Source organism: Falco biarmicus, chromosome 5 (assembly GCF_023638135.1).
Source record: "Falco biarmicus isolate bFalBia1 chromosome 5, bFalBia1.pri, whole genome shotgun sequence".
Lineage (NCBI taxonomy): Eukaryota > Metazoa > Chordata > Aves > Falconiformes > Falconidae > Falco > Falco biarmicus.
In genome coordinates, this window is record NC_079292.1 from 77,976,161 (window position 1) to 77,995,752 (window position 19,592).

The 19,592-nt window shown below is 41.8% G+C and overlaps 1 protein-coding gene across 4 annotated transcripts in view; it reads left to right on the forward strand.

Moving 5' to 3' along the window:
- The first annotated feature begins 16,869 nt into the window (after positions 1–16,869).
- Positions 16,870–19,592, forward strand: part of ARHGAP8 (Rho GTPase activating protein 8) — a 94,435-nt gene continuing 91,712 nt past the window's right edge. For 3 of the 4 annotated variants that reach the window (XM_056339815.1, XM_056339812.1, XM_056339814.1), the window contains exon 1: positions 16,870–17,279. The gene's annotated coding sequence lies outside the window, so the exon portion shown is untranslated. Of the gene's footprint in view, positions 17,280–18,920; positions 19,066–19,592 lie in introns of all 4 variants that reach the window. The other variant, XM_056339813.1, reaches the window with a different exon arrangement.

Sequence of the window (19,592 nt, forward strand, 5' to 3'; positions counted from 1 at the left end):
TGGACTACGTTTCTCTGTTAAGAATAACAAGTAAATTGACATGTTAAGCTGGGAGGATTTTTCACAAAAACTACAGAATTAAGTCCCCAGCTTGATTCTAAATGGAAAGTACATTATCTGTAAGAAAAAAGAATATTTTATGCATTTCTTCAGTTATGAACCAGGGCATGTAATGATGGAAGTTTTGAAAAAAAATGGTTTTCATCCTGTGCTGATTCTCTTGAAACCAGAAAGATTTAAATAGCTGCTATACAGAGGAAAAAAATCCCATCCTTTGGTGTTCATGCAAAGAAGTATGCAAGAAGCCAAGGCCAGAGATGAAACTTGGAAAACTTTGTCCCTTACTCCATTAATTCATTTTACACCTAAGTAGTACTAATAACAAGTCAATACTAACATGACTGTACAAGAGTCTACTCAAAGGATGAGACTCCAGGGTTCCCTGACTGCAGGGACACATTCCTGTTATTTTCTAAATGGCAGACTTGGTTGTGATGTCTACATTGAAGCATAGCAATGTTTTGGGTTGTGTCTTTTGTAAAGAAATATTTATCTCTTCTAATATGTTTCTTCTTCTCCAGAAAGTCTTAAGCTGTATCTCCCTTTCATCACCAAAGCATGAAAGATGCTTTCACCTTCTGTCTCTAGTTACACTTCTCTCATTTCACCTTTAAAGAACAAAAAAGTATTCCTCTTTCAAAACCATAGAATCATAGAATCATTTAGATTGGTGAAGACCTTTAAGATCATCAGGTCCAACTGTGTTCAGATCTTTATTGGGCAGTCCTTTGCCCTTGGTAATCTCTCTGTCCCCTGAAAGAAAATGGTTAAACCCTCTAATTTGAAATGGATGTGATAAAATATCTGTGCTCAGCTTGTGGGAAGCACAAAGATAAATATATACTCTGCAATATTGGCCTTTACCACATATCAACTGCAGAACAGAGCACATAAATTGCAAAGCAGGGAATGTCTCAAGACAGGAAAGTAGCAAAGATTCTCTAAACAACTTTGATAATTATTTTATCTTACCCCTGAAAGAGAAAGAAAGAAAGAAACCAACTGCACAAATATGCTGGTGAATTCAAAAGCACCTTTGCAGCAGCAAGGGAAGCCGCGCGAGTTCATGTTGTAACAAAGGGGATGTTGCCAATTTCATCTTTCCACCTTGAAAGAATAATTTTAAAACTGTCAAGGCATGTGCAGATATTCAACTTCTTTGGTCTAAATAATGGATTTCAGTAAGATCATAAATGCTTTTTTTTTTGTATGGGCATTACTGTGGAGCTTCTCCTTTGGGGTTCGCAACACTTGGCTGGTGGTGAGTGAAGAAAGTGCTCATTTCCCTAATCACTGTGGAGCACTAAGGGCAGCCCAAAGCTGCTACAGAACTGAAAAGAATAGCAAGAGGAATAGCCTATTGTTGTCACTCATGCAAGTTTTTTTACTTTCAAGAGACACATTTGTGACTGTTTATCTACTTCTAAACAGCTTTTCTATAGGTTGTAGGGTTCTTTGCTGTTGTGTCTCCTATGTCCCCTACATAAGGGTTAGCTATACAAATAACACAGGCTCAGCTCTTCGTATCCTTTAATCAAAGTCGTGTAGACCAGAATAAAAATTTTCCTGGTTCAAAGTGCACACTTTTTTCTAACAAAATTCTGATTTTAGCTGTATTTTATGTTAATTTATGCCGGACCAGGACAAACTGTGCAAAACCATGGCTAACTCATATCAGCTGAACCAAAATAAACTTGGTTTCAAGCAAAATAAGCACCCAGGCAGCTTTTTGCACAGGATTGACTGAATCTGTTTAAAATCATACATCTTGATAGCCTGCATTTAAATGAGATACTTAAGAGTGAAAGGCCTGAGCCTGAGGTGGGCTCTGGATTTCACTGCAGTGTTTGGGCCTGACTACAGGCAGGAAAGCTAAAAATGCAACAGCAAAAAAAAAAATGGGAAGAAAATTAAGACAGAGAGGTCCAGGTTACATATTTATAAACTAGGTAGTTATTATAGTTTAATTTAAATGATTTTTTTTTCCTATTAGTGTTTTCTGTATATTCCTGTCTTGCAACTAAACAGTGCTTCCTTCCCGCTCCTCCAAGGTTGTTTTTTTCCCTCTTCTGAAGCCACAGTGCCTGTGACCTTGCATTCAGGAAATACCAGCTGAGCCTTTTTAGCCTCAGTGTAAATGGCTGAATTCAGTGCTGTTAAATTTTTTCAGCTTTGTTTTACAAGATTTATAGACATTGAAATGTTACAGCGTATTTAAACACTGAGATCAGTTCAATTGTCCTTATCTTCCTATTTAATAAATACAGTGTTAACTCTGCTTTGTCAGGTTGGGGTATGTGAATGCACATGCGTGAGAGGAAATTCAATGAGCTGCAGTGCTGAGAGCAGCAGATTATTTTTTGCTCTTCTCAAAGCAAACAGCTGTGATTACAGTTCATACAGACAAACCAAAAAAAAAAAAAAAAAAAGGGGGGGGGGAGCAGTAAAGGCTCTTAATGCATGTCAGACTCTGAATTTCCAGTTTCTGCTTTGACATCTGACATGGACAGAATTGTGTGGTATTTTTCAGTTTGTGTGTTGGACTTTGAGCAACATTCACAGCCACAGTGATGCTCTCTGCGTGCTAATGGTTGTCAGCAGCTCAAAATAATAACTTTACATTCACCTAGTGGATCTTGCACAGAGGCAGATTTACTGAAGATAAAAATCTGTCTCTAAATGCTAAAGCAAAATTTTGTGTATTGAAATAATCTCAGACATCATTTGATAATGTTGTATGAATTGACAGAAAGAATCTTCAATTACTGTACAAGTTTTGATTCTGAAATAGATAATAGTGACGTAGAACAAACTGCATTTTCAAGGCACTAAAAAACCCTATTAGAATTCTAGAATTCTGGATGGTGAATTGTAGATCTTGAGACGTAAGGTGCAGTACAAACGTTGTTATTACTTCTTTATTTTTATTAATGCTATATGGTTGTATGAGGAATGCTGTTAAAAAATGAAGATCTGGTTGAATTCCAGGGCTTACCTGGATGTTCAGGACTATGCAGTAAAACCTTTTATTCCCATTCCTGGAAATGCATGCAATTAGCTTCCTAATTCAGTTTTGGAGTTGCTTCCTCATGCATTAGCTTAACAGCTGATTGACACTTCTGTTTTTACTGGCCCATTGTAGCAAGAGCTGCATGTAGTGTATTTTATTTGATTACCCCGGAGGCCAAGATTTGCTTGACTTCTGCTTTCATCTGCCTTTGTTTAGTATAAAGCAAAACTGAGCTTAGGCCAGCAAGATGCCAGTGAAGGCTATTTAATCTGGGCCACCCCTTGCCAGCAAAGGCTATTTAATTTTGAGCAATACTTTCTACCCTGCAGCACCGAGGCCACCTGCCACATGCTGAAATGAGACGCAGACAGTCTGGATGACACAACAATACTCTTTTTCAGAGATTGTTACTCCAACGTTAGGGCAAGACTTCAGCAACATTACAGCAGTCCCTCTATTACTGTCTTCTGCAGCCGCTCTATAAGAACGGGGGTAGGCACAGCACGAGGGGTGCCACCTCTCTCCATCCCACTACAGGGAAAGGAGGTTCCCTTGCAGCATTCTACTTGGATCCAACAGTGTCTCCTTTAACCGTGTGGTGGTGGTGAAACACTAGAGCCAAGAGCCAGGCAGTGCCAGCAGACAACAGAAAGGGAAAGCAGGAGCCCACAACCAACCCACAGCTCCTGCTCATTTTTCTCTCTTTTCATGCTACCTGGCTGCTGCTCAAACTCCCCTATTCTCTTCACACTTATTTCTCCAGAGTTCCCCCCCCCCCTTTTTTTTTTGCCTTGATTTGCATATACCACTTCACCTCCAAAGTAAACCTGTGGGAGGAAGAAGTAATGATTCTAGAGCCGATGCTTGCCATCACCTTGTCTGTTTAGCCCGCTGGGTTACAAACATGTTCTACTGAGTCCTTTGCAAGGCAAGGATCTGTCCCTGACTGCTTGTTAGGCACTGCTATCCTAACAGCCATTAAAATATTTATGCCAGCTGAGGATGTTATTATTAGCACTAATTGGTGTAACTCGGCTTACTTCACTTGACATGAGGGCAATCAACAGTCTCCAATGTTTAAAAATCCCTCTGTCTGTGACACTTAATGCAACATCTTTGTACAACCTCTCACATCTGCCAGAGGCATTTGCAACGTCATCAAAAAGCCTCCTCTAACTTTTGATCACGGTAATGATGCACTATGAGTTTCAGCAAAGAAATGTGCTTTTCTTAAATAGGTTTCAGAATCACGCTGCCTTTCATGTTACTCACTTCCCTATTTTTAAAGATTACTTTGCAAAACACATATCCCTAGAACAGCAATATGTGAACAGAGATTATCGTTTTACATATTGGGACAAGTCGTTTCAACTACGTCTGTGTCTTGCCAAAAAATAACAAAGCTAAATTAAATTGGTACTATGGAAATGACAGCGCTCTATTCTCTTGCCAAATGCTCATTGCTAGCCCTGTGTGCCCTCTCCCACGAGCTACAGAGCCCTCAGCAAATCACACTGCGTCTTAAACATGGAAAAAGAGATTCAGAGACATGGAGTCTTGTCCTTTTAAAGCTCTAATGGGAGACAAAGTGTTGATATAAATGAATGGGACAAATCCAATATTTCAGTAGAATCTGTGTAATGTATGAAGGATGGATGCACTTCAGCTTTAAGTAATTGCAGCCCCCTTTCTGATCATAGTTACTTAAATTACATGAAAGATGTGTGAACTCAGTACAGGGGGGATTGCCTAAATATAATTGATGATGAGCTACTTAAAAAGGCTTTTGGTTTGTTCTTCAACTTTCAGTGCTTTTCTCAAGGTGACCGGTCATAATTTACAGCAATGGATAGCAGCAATTCTTAGAAAGCCGGCAGTGCCATTGATTTTGACCTCAGCTTTCACCTGGCAAGCTACCAATTACTGCTGTAAAGGTTTCAGCTGCTCTGTGTGGAAGTACACAGGGCACCGGGTCTTTGGCAGTTTGAGATGGCAAGATAGCCAATGTACCAATTCTCTTCTATTGATAAAGCTCCTGGGCAGTAGCTGCTGTAGTGAGCACTACTAGATCGGGAGATTTTTGATCATCTCAGATTTAATGACTTTCCCAAGCAGAGGACTTAACCTGCATATATTATTTAGTAGTAATACCCAATTGGCAACAGACATAATAGGTACTGATTGATGGGCTTACCGAGAAATGTACAAAGTATACACTGTGCCCCAAAATTCCCCTCTCTTTTTGGCAAGGATGGATCAAACATCAAGTAACACAGGGAAAAATATCAAAGCCTGCTAGGAAAATCTTGAATGAAAATCTTGAATGAAAATCTAATTGAAATTCACCATACAGTGCTTGATTACCTGTATAGGCTTAGAGATTTTAATGCAAAGAGAAATGTTTATTTGCACAAGTTTGGAGTCTTTTTTTGGTTTGGCCTTTTTTCCTGGGCACTGAGGAATTTATCTGGCTTACAGCTTCTAAAGACACTGTATGAGGGGTTCTAAAACTATGTCTAATTGCAGTAAGCAGATTTGCAAAATCCTTCCTCTTCTTTGCAAAGATCTTCTTCAGACATACTATTCAACTATTGGGGAACCTATTTGTTGTTATCTGCTATCACTGGAAACTCCAACTATCTTTATTGCTAGAATCTACCTTAAAAAAAACAAACAACAACAACCAAACAAATCTGCTATCGTACACTAAAATGCAGGCACACATACAGGATAAGGAATATTAATATGACACAAAGATTAGCCTTCCTTTAGGCCAAAAAGGCTTTTCTAAGTTACTCGATCATAATTATATTGGTTTGGAGATTTTTGTCAGGAAGAATTAGAAGATAGCTCTTGGCCTGTGTGCTCTGGAAGACTTTCTAGTAGGATAGCCTAACTCATCGCTGCCCCTGCCCTGCTGCTTGCTCTCTGTGTGTTTCTTAAATTGTAATTTTTCGAGGGCCTGGTTCCCTTCTCTTCTGCATTTGTGAAGATCCTAGCGCAGAGAAGCCCAAGGCTTGAGTTCCTCCAATGCATATAAAGAAATAAAAGGCTACAGCCCAGAGGTTGAGTAATACCATCTATAGAAAAGGTAGAATTCCCCTTGTATTTTGGGACTTTCTGAAGAAAGTTTCTGCATAACTACAGAGATTTTCAAAGAATTTCTAAGCACTATACACCTTCCTTTTAATTTTTCCTGCTTTATTTCCAATGGGTTTTGGCTTTTCCTGTGCAATGGTTGTTCATAGTAATAACCCCTAAGAGAAAAGGCAGCATAATGCTTCTGAAAATACAACAGATGCTTGCAATATCATTGCCCTCTCTGCAGGGACTTCTGTAAACTGATTCCTTGCTATACTCAGCATGTTAACATCTAGGAGCAGGATATTGTTTGTGGAATTTATAATGGGGCCAGGGATTCCAAAAATTGATCCACAGGGTCTTATAACTACAGGAGCTCCAAACTATATGTTAGCAAGCTGACTTGACTTTGCTGGTTTTCAAACACAACTCATTTTGCATTTACAGCCTATTCTGAATAATCTTCACTTGGTACATCCTTAGGAAGAGACTGTCAAGGAGAATGATTATCTGCCAAGTACTGATGTGTTTGGGAATATTCAGCACAGGTTTTGGTGTGCTATTTAAATGAATGACTTCTTTTGTCACCCTTGAAATATGCATCGTCACTCTGGCAACCCCTGTATCCTGGAAGGTGTGCAGCGCGAGACGTATAAATGAACAAGAGGCAGGCAGAGCGGCACACATGATGAATGAGGAAAATAAGTCATTAGGAAAGCCTGGGGTAAAAACAGAAGGGACAAAAATATATCTCTTGCATGGGGGTGAGGTGGGAAAATGGGGTTGGTTTCATTTTCTTCCATCTTGGCAGATTTCTGGGAGTGCATGCAAAGGCTCAGAGTGAAAATATGTATGAAAAATGCAAAAGTCCATGAAAAAACAAACTCTTTGTTTTCAGCGTTCAATTCTTTTATGGCATTATTTTGTTTTCTCTGTCTCCCTGTTATTTTCCACTGATTTCTCAAATCTTCCTATGAATAAAATGTAACACCCCCCCTCCCCTGCTCTGCCAGACTTCATAGCTGCAATCATTTTTCTCATTCAGAAGCCCCTTCCTCCCCACGAGTTCTTTGGTTAGAAAAAATTATTTTCAGGCATAGACAACTTCAGCGGGTGCCCATAATCTCTATTGCTATATTCCCACCTGCAGACATGGATGAGCGTTACCCACCAGCAAGCTTACTTCCAGTACATCAGCTCCAACATCCAGCTCTGCTATAAGCCCCAACATTGTCTTTGCATAGGGCCTCTGCCTATTGTGAAGGAGTATATAACAAACATATTTCCTTCAGCAACTGAGGGGGAGGCAGAATTGCACCCCCTCCGCTACCATTTCCCAATTATCCTGATCAAAAATATTATTTCAGTAGAGAAAATGTACTCCTATGTTTTTTTCTTTGGTGTTTGGGTTTTCCTTTCCTATTCTTTTTTCCAGAGTGGTATCTTAAGATAACAATTAAATGCATGAAAGGGAATGCTTTTCAAATTATTTTTTTATTAAAAACTCTAGTATTGGAAAAGGAAATATTTCTGTAATAGTGTGCAAGTCAAAATTAATGTTTTCGAGAATAATGCACAATGCTCATTTGCTTTTCAATAATTTATACTTTAAAAGTTCAAATGTTATAAAATTCTAGAGTCCTGTAACTTGGGAGAATTCCAAGTCCAGTGCAAATTTGTGCAACCTTTTTTTTATTTTCTTTTCTTTCTTTTCTTTTCTTTCTTTTTTTTTCCTTTTTTTTTTAAACCTTGGTATCTTAAATCTTCACTTTCTTCTGGTACATGTCTCTACCAGTAGGGTTCTTGAATTTTCCATTTTTCCAATATTGTCCCACAAGGACAATACATGAATTTGGTCTAAGTTTTTGTTTCACTTTTTTTTTTTTTTAACTTTTTTTGTGGGGTTATTTTTTTTGTTATTGTTGTTGATAACCCTAATTACTTAGGTGGAAACCCTGGTCTTTGATGAAAATGGCAGTAGATGGGCAGAATCCCTTATTCCTGTTTGTATCAGCATCCATTACTACAGGTAGCTGTGCTGCAACAAGTATAGCAGTACAGCTAAAGCAGTACAATTTTTTAGTGTTAGTAAGATGTTACATGTCATTTTCCTGGATGTTTTTGCCAATTATATATATGAAAAGCACCAAACACGATAAACCTTTGAAGCTGGGACATGTATTATGTACTTGCTGTTGTTAATACAAAGAGCAGTAGTAGTACCACCATCTTCTATATGCACTTGTTAATTGGCTGCTTACCTCATCCTTATGGGAAGTCCTAACTCCATTCATTAGGTGTTCAGCTAAGACCAGAGTTCTTCACCCACTCCAGATGCTTTAAACCAACCTGCAAGTATCTCGACTCCCTCCACTGCACATCCTCATCCTATGAAACCAGTGTCCAGCTTAGTTTTTCCTTGGTCCTTTTTTTCTTCACTGACAGATTATAAATATTGTCCATGTTAGTCTAGATGCTTATCAGTCACCCTTTCAAGTTCACCATTAACTCAGTTGCACAGTTGCAAGATCATTAGGCTGCCTAGCATAGCTTTGGCCAACTCATGTCATTTAGTTTTAAGTACATATATTCCATTGGCTCAGGAATGCTTCTTGTCTTCTGAATCCCCTCTTTTTATAAAATAAAAATGTATATGTTTTAGGGCACTGCAGGTGGGATCCAAATTTGAGAACTTGTATGACTGCATCACTGGGTTTTGTAAATACTATAATTTTGTAAATTATTTCTCATGCCCACATGAAAACCAGAACTGTCACCCTACCCCCAATTATTCCCGATCTAAAATTTCCTCCAAATTCTATTTGCAGAAATATGTTCCATGGCCAAAACATGTGATAAGATAAATGCATTACACAGATCTAGCACAAATTTATTTGGGAAGATACTTTATTCTCCCCTTCAGGATTACAGAGTCTGTGTTTAGGGACTGGGCTTGTGCTTAGCATGTCAAGTGTTTATGCAATTTGTCTTCCACACTCATGCTCTGACGTGTCCTCCTCATGGGATGCTGGACACTCGTCTAGAGCAGAGGGATGTTGGACAGCCTGTGAGTCTGAGTTTTGTCTTTTTCTGTTATCTTTGTTATCTAGACATGCTACTCTGGGACTTATGCAATTCACCTTTTAGAATTTTCTGACAGCTGTTCACAACAACAACCCTTTCAAACCCTTTTTTAAATGATGGGTTTGACCTCTGTAATTCCTGACAGCACTAAAGCATTTGCCTCTCTGTGCCTCAGCTAGTTCCTTTTCAAGCTCAGACTACATAGGGAGGAAAACTAGTGCCATATGTGTAAGCACGTTCAGCAAAATATGCTAATAATCCCACACCACTGGATAGTAATTTGTCTTTTTGGTTCGTTTTTTGGTGAGTCCCTGGGGAATTTGCATAAATTGAGAGACAGGTAAGCATAAAACGGTGACGAATGGCTCCCTTGGCTTGAACGCTAACAGCAGCTCCAGCTTGAGTGATGAACCAAGGGTACTAACACAATACTTACACAACAGTAAGAGATGTCTTCTCAGGGTGCTTTTTCAGCACTGACAATGATCTCTGTTAATGATGCATTTGCAGAAGAGCTCGCTGGACTTCTTGGAGCCAGCTCAGGCCAACCTCAGCACCACCAGTGCCAGTGGAACTCTGCCCATCTGAATGAAGCCAGAGTTTTCTGCACCGTGATTTACAACATGTGCTGCTTGGACGGAAGAGAATTGCAGTTGTACACTGGCTTTTAAAAATATTTTCACTCTTGAAAGAAGCCTGATTGACAAAGAATATGAGCCATTGAAGTACAACATGCCAGATTTTACTAGGAACACTCTAAATATGCAAATTTATGGGAGGAGAAGCAATATTCTTACTCCTATTTAGGATGGGTTTGATAGAAATAATTCTCTTGTCACTTGTTACAGAGAAGAATTATTAATTTTGCTTTGTCTGTAGAAAGGCAAAAGCCAGCAATCATGTCACAAAGTAGGTTGCATAAATTGGTTGACTTTCAATGCCTCCTTCCCCATCACATCTTAGGAGGAAGAAAAGATTTCTTAATGGTGCCAGGCCCCATTAGAAGAGTACTGCAACATAGTTTTAATTGACACATACCATGTTTTAGGAAAATAACAGTCAAACTCCCTGACCATTCAATTACCATATAAATAAGAATGTGCATATCTCCCCTCATATCAGCATCTCGCTTTTTTTGTTGTTGACAAAAATATGTTAATGGCTAAAAGCAGCTTTTCATTTGAATAATGACTTAATGCTTCTGTGAATTTCAGATGGTGGATTAAGCCCTTTCTTTAGAAGTTTGCAATTTCCCTATAGTTCACCAGCTGCCTTTGCTCAAGGAAAAAAAAAAAAAAAAAAAAAAGGCAAATGGGAGACTTCAAACCTCAGCACCTGCTAGGGTGCTGCTGTGGTTTATAAATCTGTTTAGGGAAATGAAGGATGTAAGTCTTCTGCTCTGTTTTGTTAGGAAGACTATCATTGATGGGAGAAAGGAAAAAGCCCAGTGGTGTGTGTTTGACGGTGCAGACCACGTTTCTTTTTTGTGCCTCGCCAGGTGGAGGTGATCCTTTCAAGGTACCCGCTTCAGGTTCACAAGATCACAGAGGAAACAAGCAGCGCTACCTTCTTTTGCCTTGACCACAGGAGAGGTACCAGATCGGAGTCAAAACTAATTACGTGCCGGGCACTAATGCTAATTATTCAAGCAGGTAATTATTTATGGGGAAACAGTACTAGCTGTGGTAGTTGCATGCGACGCCTCCTCCATTCTGCACTGCAGGCCATTCCCACTGCCAGAAGTTTTGTTGTCTCAATTTTTCAGCGGTAGGAGGATAGAAAACCCATTTGCTTGATAGTCAGTGGGTTCCCAAACAGCAGCTGCCCCATTTTCACTTGCTCTTTTCCATATTGTGGACACCAGACATCGAACTGGCTTTGATCCAGCTAAAAAATCACTAACATTCCAGCTGAAATGACAAAACCAGTGGCCAATAGCACTGAAACCAACCATGAGACGTGTCTGGTGGTGTATAAAGATGTGGTTCAACTGCCAGCCTCTAGGCCCTTCTTGATTTCTGAAAGAAAGCCCCCAAGTTCAAACAGATATTGCAGTTCAAATTACTTTCCTATTTTTGGAAGAAAAATGAAGTCAGTATTGTGCTCCCCACACCTCATTTCTGAGACAATTTAGACTTGAACACTGATGCTTAATAGGTGTTTAGAGCATGCCAGGGAAGGTGAGAAAGTGGTTTGAGGCTGGACCGTGTATCAGTGGAGCATCCCAATCTGAAGTTACATGTTGTGATATACAGAAGCTCTGTGAGTGGTGGTTGCTAGACTGAACTCGCTGTTAAAATTGCAGACAGCTCTGAATCAGCTGTTAAAAAAAAGCTTCCACTAGATGGAAGTGTCTTTTTTCTGTTTTCACTTCATCTCTTCCCCCTACCCACTGAGTCTTGGACCTGAAAGACACTGTGCTTTGATTGTACCCCCACGTCATTTGTAAAAGCACTTACATTGCATTGGCAATTCACTCTGCAAGGGCCATCTTCTATGTCTGATTTTCAAAAGGTGTACTTAGCACATCGGTCTGTAAAATCCAAACTGTTAATTATTAGCTCCAAATGATGTATATGTTCAAGCTGAAAGCAGGAAAAGCATCAGGTTCTTCACAACAGTGATTTGTTTCTCCCAAGTGAATCCCTCAAAGTATCTATGTCTTTCTATCCCTTTCACTGTGGAATAAGAATCTATGTCCATTTGTCTTGCTAGAAAGGAAAATAATCTACGTTGTACTATACACTTGGAATGGAGCAGATAAAGGAATGTGTAAATAGGTACCTTTGCTTGTATTTCCTGCTAGCAGCCTTTGTGTTTCTCTCCTAAGGTACAATATTGCAATAGTTGTGCTATAACAAAAGGACCCATTTCATTAGTGTAGAAGGAGCTTTCCTGGTAGTGGCGTGAGATTTAGCTTAACCTTCTTCATCAAATAGAAAAAAATTAAATAGGGTTCAAGCAAGCATGACACCGATACAGAAAAAATGCATATTAAAAAAAATCCTTTTTAAGTTCTTTTTATATACCTTCTTTATTTTGGGGCCATTGATTGCACAATTGGATTCCTAATTTCATACATCCATTTTGAAAAGCAAAACACAACACTCCATAAGAGTGTACAGAGAAGTTTCAGCGTAATAGATAGAAGTCAACAGAAGCCATATGGAACATGAATAGGATTGTCTTGCTTTGTTGCCCATTATCATCTTGGTCTAGTTCCATATGGTGATTGAGCTCTGTTTACATGACTTTGATGTGTAGGCATCTATGTTACTGGAGCTGTTAACCAATTAATAAAAATCTACTGCCATATGTGCCGATTCTACACTTTGCTGGTTTATTTGCATTGGAAACTGATTTAGGAAGAACTCTGTTCTCCGTTCTGTTCTGATAACAATAATGTCCTTTTATACAGAAAATGCACTCACAGCCACATTTCTAAGTTGTGCTTATTGAGAGGGAGCTGTTGATGCAAATTGATGCAAAGCTTTGGTAGAAGTTCAGATCAAAGCAGTGCATGACCTGAAACAAGCCAGTTCTTCTTGGTCCATAACTTAGGAACAAATTCTGATTAATGAACTCATGTTGTAAAGCAAAGTTTAAGTCATCACCTTACAAGTAATTTGGGTAGATGTCAAACATGAGGTAGTAAGAAACTCATGAACAGGTTTCTGGACAAGGGCTGATGAAAATGATGAAAAGGACTTGATTTGGAGATTGTTCACCAGTTATTAAAAATTTAGAAAGGGATTTAAATGTCACACGTTGGTTGAAGACCAGATCTTTTATGGATTCCATTTAAATCTTCATGAGGGAGAGGTTTTGTAATGTCTTCCTCCTAGAAAGTGTGTGTCTTTGACACGTGGTACGCATTGAGAGGGAGGCCCTTGGGTCGGTGGACCACTGCCTGGGGCCAGTATGCTGCTTTCCGAAGCCTGTGGTTGCAAAAGATATTTCTCAGAAAAATCCATATCTGTAATCTTTCTCCATTGATCCTTACTTATCTCTGCCCTGCAGGAATTACCAGCCAGGCTCACTTCGCTTTTTGTTTACATTATCTACTAAAGCAACAGATGTGTTTGTACAGCAGTACTTCAGTAGTACTTGGGGGTCATACCACACTGCTCTTCGAGTTATTCTGTGCCTCCTAATAAGCTTGTTTGAAACAAGAGTATGGACGACTTGCCAGAGTAAATTGTTTTGCTGCTAGATTCAGTGACACTAACCCAGCAAATGAGGATTTGGCCCACATCAGCCTCTATTTCCTTTAAAAGGAATGACTGAAAAGACCCTGTGGATTCAGGGGACTGCTATCACCACAGCTCATTAATGATAATTACTGTGGAACTTCCTGTTTGAGGAAATCCAACTGCGAGTTCATAAACTTGTGTGAAAGCAGTGGAGGCGAAAAACAAAATTCAAACAGCTCTTCAGTCCCTTAAATCTTGCTTTCGATTCGCAGCTTTCCTTCAGCGCTCAATTCTATTTTGTAGCAATGAAAGGCTCTGACAAGTTGCCTGAATGGGGGAAGCATTATGGAAACAAAACCAGAAACTAAGCAATTCTTTTTTATTGACGTATATTGTTTTTTACTTTAAGTGGTGTAACAGGAATTTCTTCTCACCTTTAAATTAATGTTTTTGCTTTATTATCCGTACAGTAGTACTGCACTGCCATTTTAGTAATTAAAGATGCATTGAAAGAATGCTGGAGGATCCACTGAATTTATGTATTTATGTTGCATTCATCGTGGTTACTGATATATTATACATCATAAAAAGACACAGTGCCCCATATTAAGTCATTTTATGTTACAGGGCTCTCATTTGCAACTCTCTCTAAAGCAAATTTTAACAATAGTGAACTATGTTCCTTAAGCGAACCTGCATATAAATAACAGATTTAGAGATGACAGATAACACACATTTGGTTCTGGTTCATATGAAATGAAAGGCTACAATATATACACACATTAGAGTCAAACTAGGTACACTTTCCTATATATATTCCTATATAGTACTTTCTTATTTCGAAAAAAAAAAATATTGCATGACATATTAAGCTTCTCCTAGTGAGATATCTCAGCCTTACTCGAAAATATAACCTTGCTGTTTCTGTCGATCTTTCCATCTTTTGCAAATGTCTAAATAATCTTTTACAAACTCAGCTCAGTACCATAGGACAGGGTCCGTGTAAAGCTGTCTCTAAACAACCTGTTTATTCCGACATGCAAAAGGAAGCAGAGGGGCTAAGGTAAACAGGGAAGAGTTTCATGCTGGCTGAAGGACACGGAAGTATGGTGGTCCAGCTATAGCCCTGGACTTGCTTTCCTCCCCTCCCATTTTTGCTACTCTCCAAGGAATTAAATGTCACTCTCAGCAAGGACCTCACCATGGTCTTCTCCATCTGGAAGAAAGCAGCCTGGAGTCTTGTGTCAATTGGGAGCTAATTAAGGGAGTGGCAACATTCATGGAAAGGTCCCTTTTAAGACCAAACTAATGCTAGAGAGAAATCTCTCTCTGGGTTCTGTAGGATAAACATAACACTTTATTCACCCATAAGCTTCACTTCTACATCTCATTTAGAGGTGGCAGTTGGCTACAACTGGAGATGAGCGAAGTGATATTGTTCTAAAATAGTAAGATTTATTCTAAATCCATTGACTGGACATGTTCATAAAGTGGAAAGTGGAAGCAGCGTTCCTTCAACTGTTCTTTTTGGGCTGCAGGTAAAATGTTAATACAACAAAAATACAAACATAAATAAATGTATTTGAAATGAAAAAGAAGTATATGCAGAGCAATGCCAGAGCATTCAGGTTGCATACATAAAATCTCAAAGGCATGACTGTCAGTAAATCTGGGAACCAAGCAATCTGAATGCACGGTTTTGCAAAGAAACCTGGAAGGTGGGATGTGAAGTAAAAAAATATGACATTTGTCTCTCTCAGCCTGAGGGGTTAGTCTAAAATCCATCACAGGCATGCTGTGCCTTAATTTCAGATCAGATCTAGTGGCCACAGCAGCCTAGGAAAGACTGAAAAGTCTACAGACTTCTGTGTGGTACTTGGTAAGAAAATGAACTGATCCAAGCAACTACAGGCTCTTTTATCTGACCTCATTAGTACACAAAGCTTTAGAACAAACGTTGAAGGAAAAACTAATTAAAGATGTGGAAGTATAGCAAAAACTAGTTAAAATGCAGCAGGACTTCACCAAAGATAGAACATAGCAGACTAAGCCAGTATCTTTGTCTGATAAATCATTTTCTCAAACAATGAAAATACCGTAGATCAAATCTATCTGGACTTCAATAAAACATTTGAGAGGATGCCATGCGAGAAAATATTAATTAAGATGGAGAGATGTGGATGAATGTAAGAAATGAAAAGTAAGGACAATAGTGTGAGCTGAAAAGGAAACTCTAGATGGAAGGAGGTTACTAATGCAGTTCCATAGGGACTGATCTCAGAACTAATCTTAGTTAAAATTTTATTAGTGACCTTGGCACAAAAAACATGAGTGTGCTAATGAAATTTGCTGATGGCATAAACCTAAGACCTGCTGTTATAACAGAAAAGGATTGGAATACCCTGTGGAAAGAATTGGATGAGTCTGCGGACAGGAGAAAGAGAAATGACATGCAATTTAATAGTGGAAATACAAAGTTGTGCACTTAGCAGAAATTCCTATTAATTTTAGTAAAGCGGGGTGAGGAGGAGGCTTCTCCAGATGAAGAGAAGAAAGAAAAGATATTGCATGAACTAATCCCTCAGAAGCAGGAATGAGTCCACAGTGAGCCAATTTCTGTTTGGAACAGGCAGCGCAAAGGGCAGACCATGCATCCAGAGCTGTAAGGGCAGTCGCACCGGGTCAGGCTCCATGTCCTGTAGCCCCTTTTTCTGACAGTGGTCACCAGCAGAAGCCAGGGAAGGTGGGCCTGGCAGAATTTTCCCAGAGCAGTGGAAGCATCCAGCAATTTGTGACTCAGTGAGGCACTGCCCTTGTGCCTCTAATTGTGTTTTTGCCCTTCCTCCCGCCCCGTTGATTTATCTCAACTTACTTCCCACTCTTTTACTGGGAATGACAATTTCCTACCGTGAGTTTAGAGGGAGTATGAAGAAAATGGCATGATCCCGGTGAAACTGTGGGACAAAAGATCAATCTGGAGTCTTTTGTCAGGAAGATGATGGGTACCTCGGACCTCTCCTAACTGCATGGGGACACGGGGAGAGCTAGAGGAGCTAATGATGTCACGTATCTGTAAAAAAAGGTACACGAAAAGGATAAATGTCAGTCTTTTTTTATATACAGACTGGAAAATTACAGTGGTTACTTCGCGAGCAGATGGAGAACGCCACCCAACGTTCGCAGCGCCGAGCCCGGCCACAGTCAGATGGCGATGCTCGACAACGTGCCAACTAATTTATTTTTCCCCCTAAACATTAAAGAGGCAGTAAAAAGGGATCAATTTCCACATCTCGCTTTTGCATTACTTTTGTTCCCCCCTTTCCGTCACGCAGCAGGCCGGCGGGCTGGGCGGGGGGCCCGGGCAGCGCCCCCCCGGCCCGGCTCTCCCCGCTCCAGCCCGGCTCTCCCCGCTCCAGCCCAATCCACCGGCGGGAACCGAAACCGAAAGGCCGGGGCGGGCGCGGGGCCGCGCCCCGATCGGGCACCCAGCGGCGTCGGCCCCGAGGGCTGCACCAGCCCACCGTACCTGTGCGGGAGGAGGGCGGCGGTGCCGCGCCAGCCCCCGGCCCCCCGCCCGCCGCGGTTCCCCCGCCGCCCCTCAGCCGCCCGCCTTGCGGCCAGCGGGGCCCAGCACCGGCCCGCCCCGAGCCTGAGGCGAGGGCGGCCGCCGCGCGGCTCAACAGCCGCCCCCGCGCTCCGCGGCTTCCCGGGGGCTGGAGGCGCCCCAGCCCCGGCCTCGCCCCTCCTCCGGCCGCCCGCAGGTGAGGCCGGCCCCGGGGCGGTGCTGCCGCGGCCCGCACGCCGTGTCTCGGCCGGGAGGAGCACCTGTGGTGCCTGCCAGCCGCCGCCAGGTACGTGAGGCCGGCCCGGCGGCCCGCCCCGGGGGTGCGGAGGGGCCCAGGGCTGTCGGTCCTCGGGAGCCGGCGGCGGTTCCCTCCCGGCGAGGGAAGGTGAAAGCAGCCGGGCTTCCCGGGGGGAGAGTGGCGAGAGACTCGCTGAAGGGTGGGCTGGGGGGGTCGGGGCGGCGGGCAGCCAGGCGGGGCCCTGCGTGTCTTCCAGGGAGCGCCTCGGGGCTGCGCGCGGTACGTACGGGTCCGTGCCGAACCGAGCGCGCAGCTTCTCGTGGTACCGAGCTGCGGTGCTGCCCTTTGGGGGGAAGGCGCCCTGCCCGAAGGCGAAGCAGCCAGCTGGGGGGCTGGGGTTCCCCCCGCCTCGTTCGGCTCCGTTGGGTACCGGCTGAGCCAGCTCCCCCCGCGGGGGGTGCCCGGGCAGGCCGGGCCGGGCCGCTTTCCCTGTGCCCCTTCCGCGCAGCGCTCGCATCTGCGCTGCTTCCCGCAGTAATGAGTTGGAACGAGAGACAGCTTTGTACTGTAGCAGGTGTATATTATATATTGTATCAGGTTGTTACTGTACACCGGTGCTTCCATCTCAGTCAGAGCTGTCTTGTGGCTGTTTGCACAAGGGTATGACTCAACTGAATAGGATTCTGTACGTTCAGAGTATGTGAAATAATGTGCCAGGTTTGATGGTAGGTAGGTGAATTTGTACTCTTCTGGCCATCCCGAGACTTTGATGTGAGAGCTTTGTAGGACAAAAAGTTTCTGCATGTGAGCCGAAAGTTTCTGCATGTGAGCTGTGTTGCGGAATGGGAGCTTGTTTCAGTACAAAACCTCAGAAGAAACAGAAAATGGGGTGAAGATTACAGTAAGCATTATGTGGCTGACTGAATGTGATGGAAGTTGTGCATGTTGAGATACAGTACCATAATTATAAGCTGTAAAATATCTCGTGAAGAGCGTCTCTAACTATATATCGATATACTGTGCTTTTAGTTTTCTTTCCTTCTCTTTGTTGCCAGTCCTTTGAAAATTAATTCCTCTTCACCCCCATTGTAATAGATACATTCAGTTAGTTCACTTTCCAGCATTCTTTCTATATGCGCCGCATCATATATTTGGCATGTAGTTAAAATCTGTTACCAGTGTGCATGTGCACAAGGGGCTGAATTCATGGTGCATATGAAACTTTTGTTCTGACGTTTCCAGATGTCTGAGTGATCCTTGATATTATGTGGTAAGTTTTCCAGGCAGAAAGGTGGCACAAGGTTTAGTTACGGCCAGTTTAACTCCTGAGGAGGCTGTGGTAGGCTGGGAATAAAGGCTGGAACCGGTTCCTCTTGTTCCCTGCCATTCGCATTCCTGCAATTCCTCCCCTCCAGCCCCCTCTTTCCAAATGCACGAGGTAGAAGTCCACCAAGGGACTGAAACCCTTTAGGGCAGACAAAAGAGGCTAAGCCTCTATTCCGACCCTTGCAGGGCAGGTAAGCAGCTCCCCTGAAATCTAAGGGAAGGGCCCATTCCCAGTTAGATGCCTTTTCCCTTCCCACAAGGGTAATTGAGCACACAGCCAGGAGTTTCCTGTCCTTGATGGTGGATGTTGTGTTGATGACCTTGTTGTGGTTTTAGCATATTATTTTTTTTTCTTTTTAACAGATAATCTGTTGGCCTGTTAAGCAGTCTATAGGCTGAATGAGTGCTCAACTTCTTTTCACCTGATCTTTGACTTCTGCAAGTCCAACCTAGGTGGCTGGATGCAGGAGTAAAGCTTCTCATGGAGCAGTAGTCAGAGACATTGAAGGTAGGAGCCTTTCTCCCAACACTAAAGCCTTTTCCGAGGAGGGCTGACCCCTGCTTTTGGGGCATCTGAGTGTGATTTTTATTCCCCCCCGCCCCCATTGATGTGTTTTAGACCTTTGGTATGCTGCCTAAAAGACCATGCCTCAAATCTGGCAGTTTGCCGAAAGGTCTCTGAATAGATCTGAGTCGGCCAGTGATGTTTCTGTAACCAAAGAAAATTTTTTTTCAAGTTGGCTTTTACACAAGTTTCTTATTCCAGTATCTTCAGACAAAGATAAGCAGTAATACTAGGTGGAACTAACTTTAAATAAAATGAAACTGAGCTCCCTGTGTGGTTTTCCTCATTGTTTATTTACCTTTTGAATTCCTGCTCTAACACTGGGAGATGTAAACTGTGTTTTTTAAAGTTGTTCTGGATTGAATAAATGTTTAATAATAGTACTGCTGAGGAAATGCGTAAACGGTATTTTTTGTACTCCCCTATGAACTCTAAAGCTTTTTTTTTTAAGAATATGGAGAGAGCTGTGA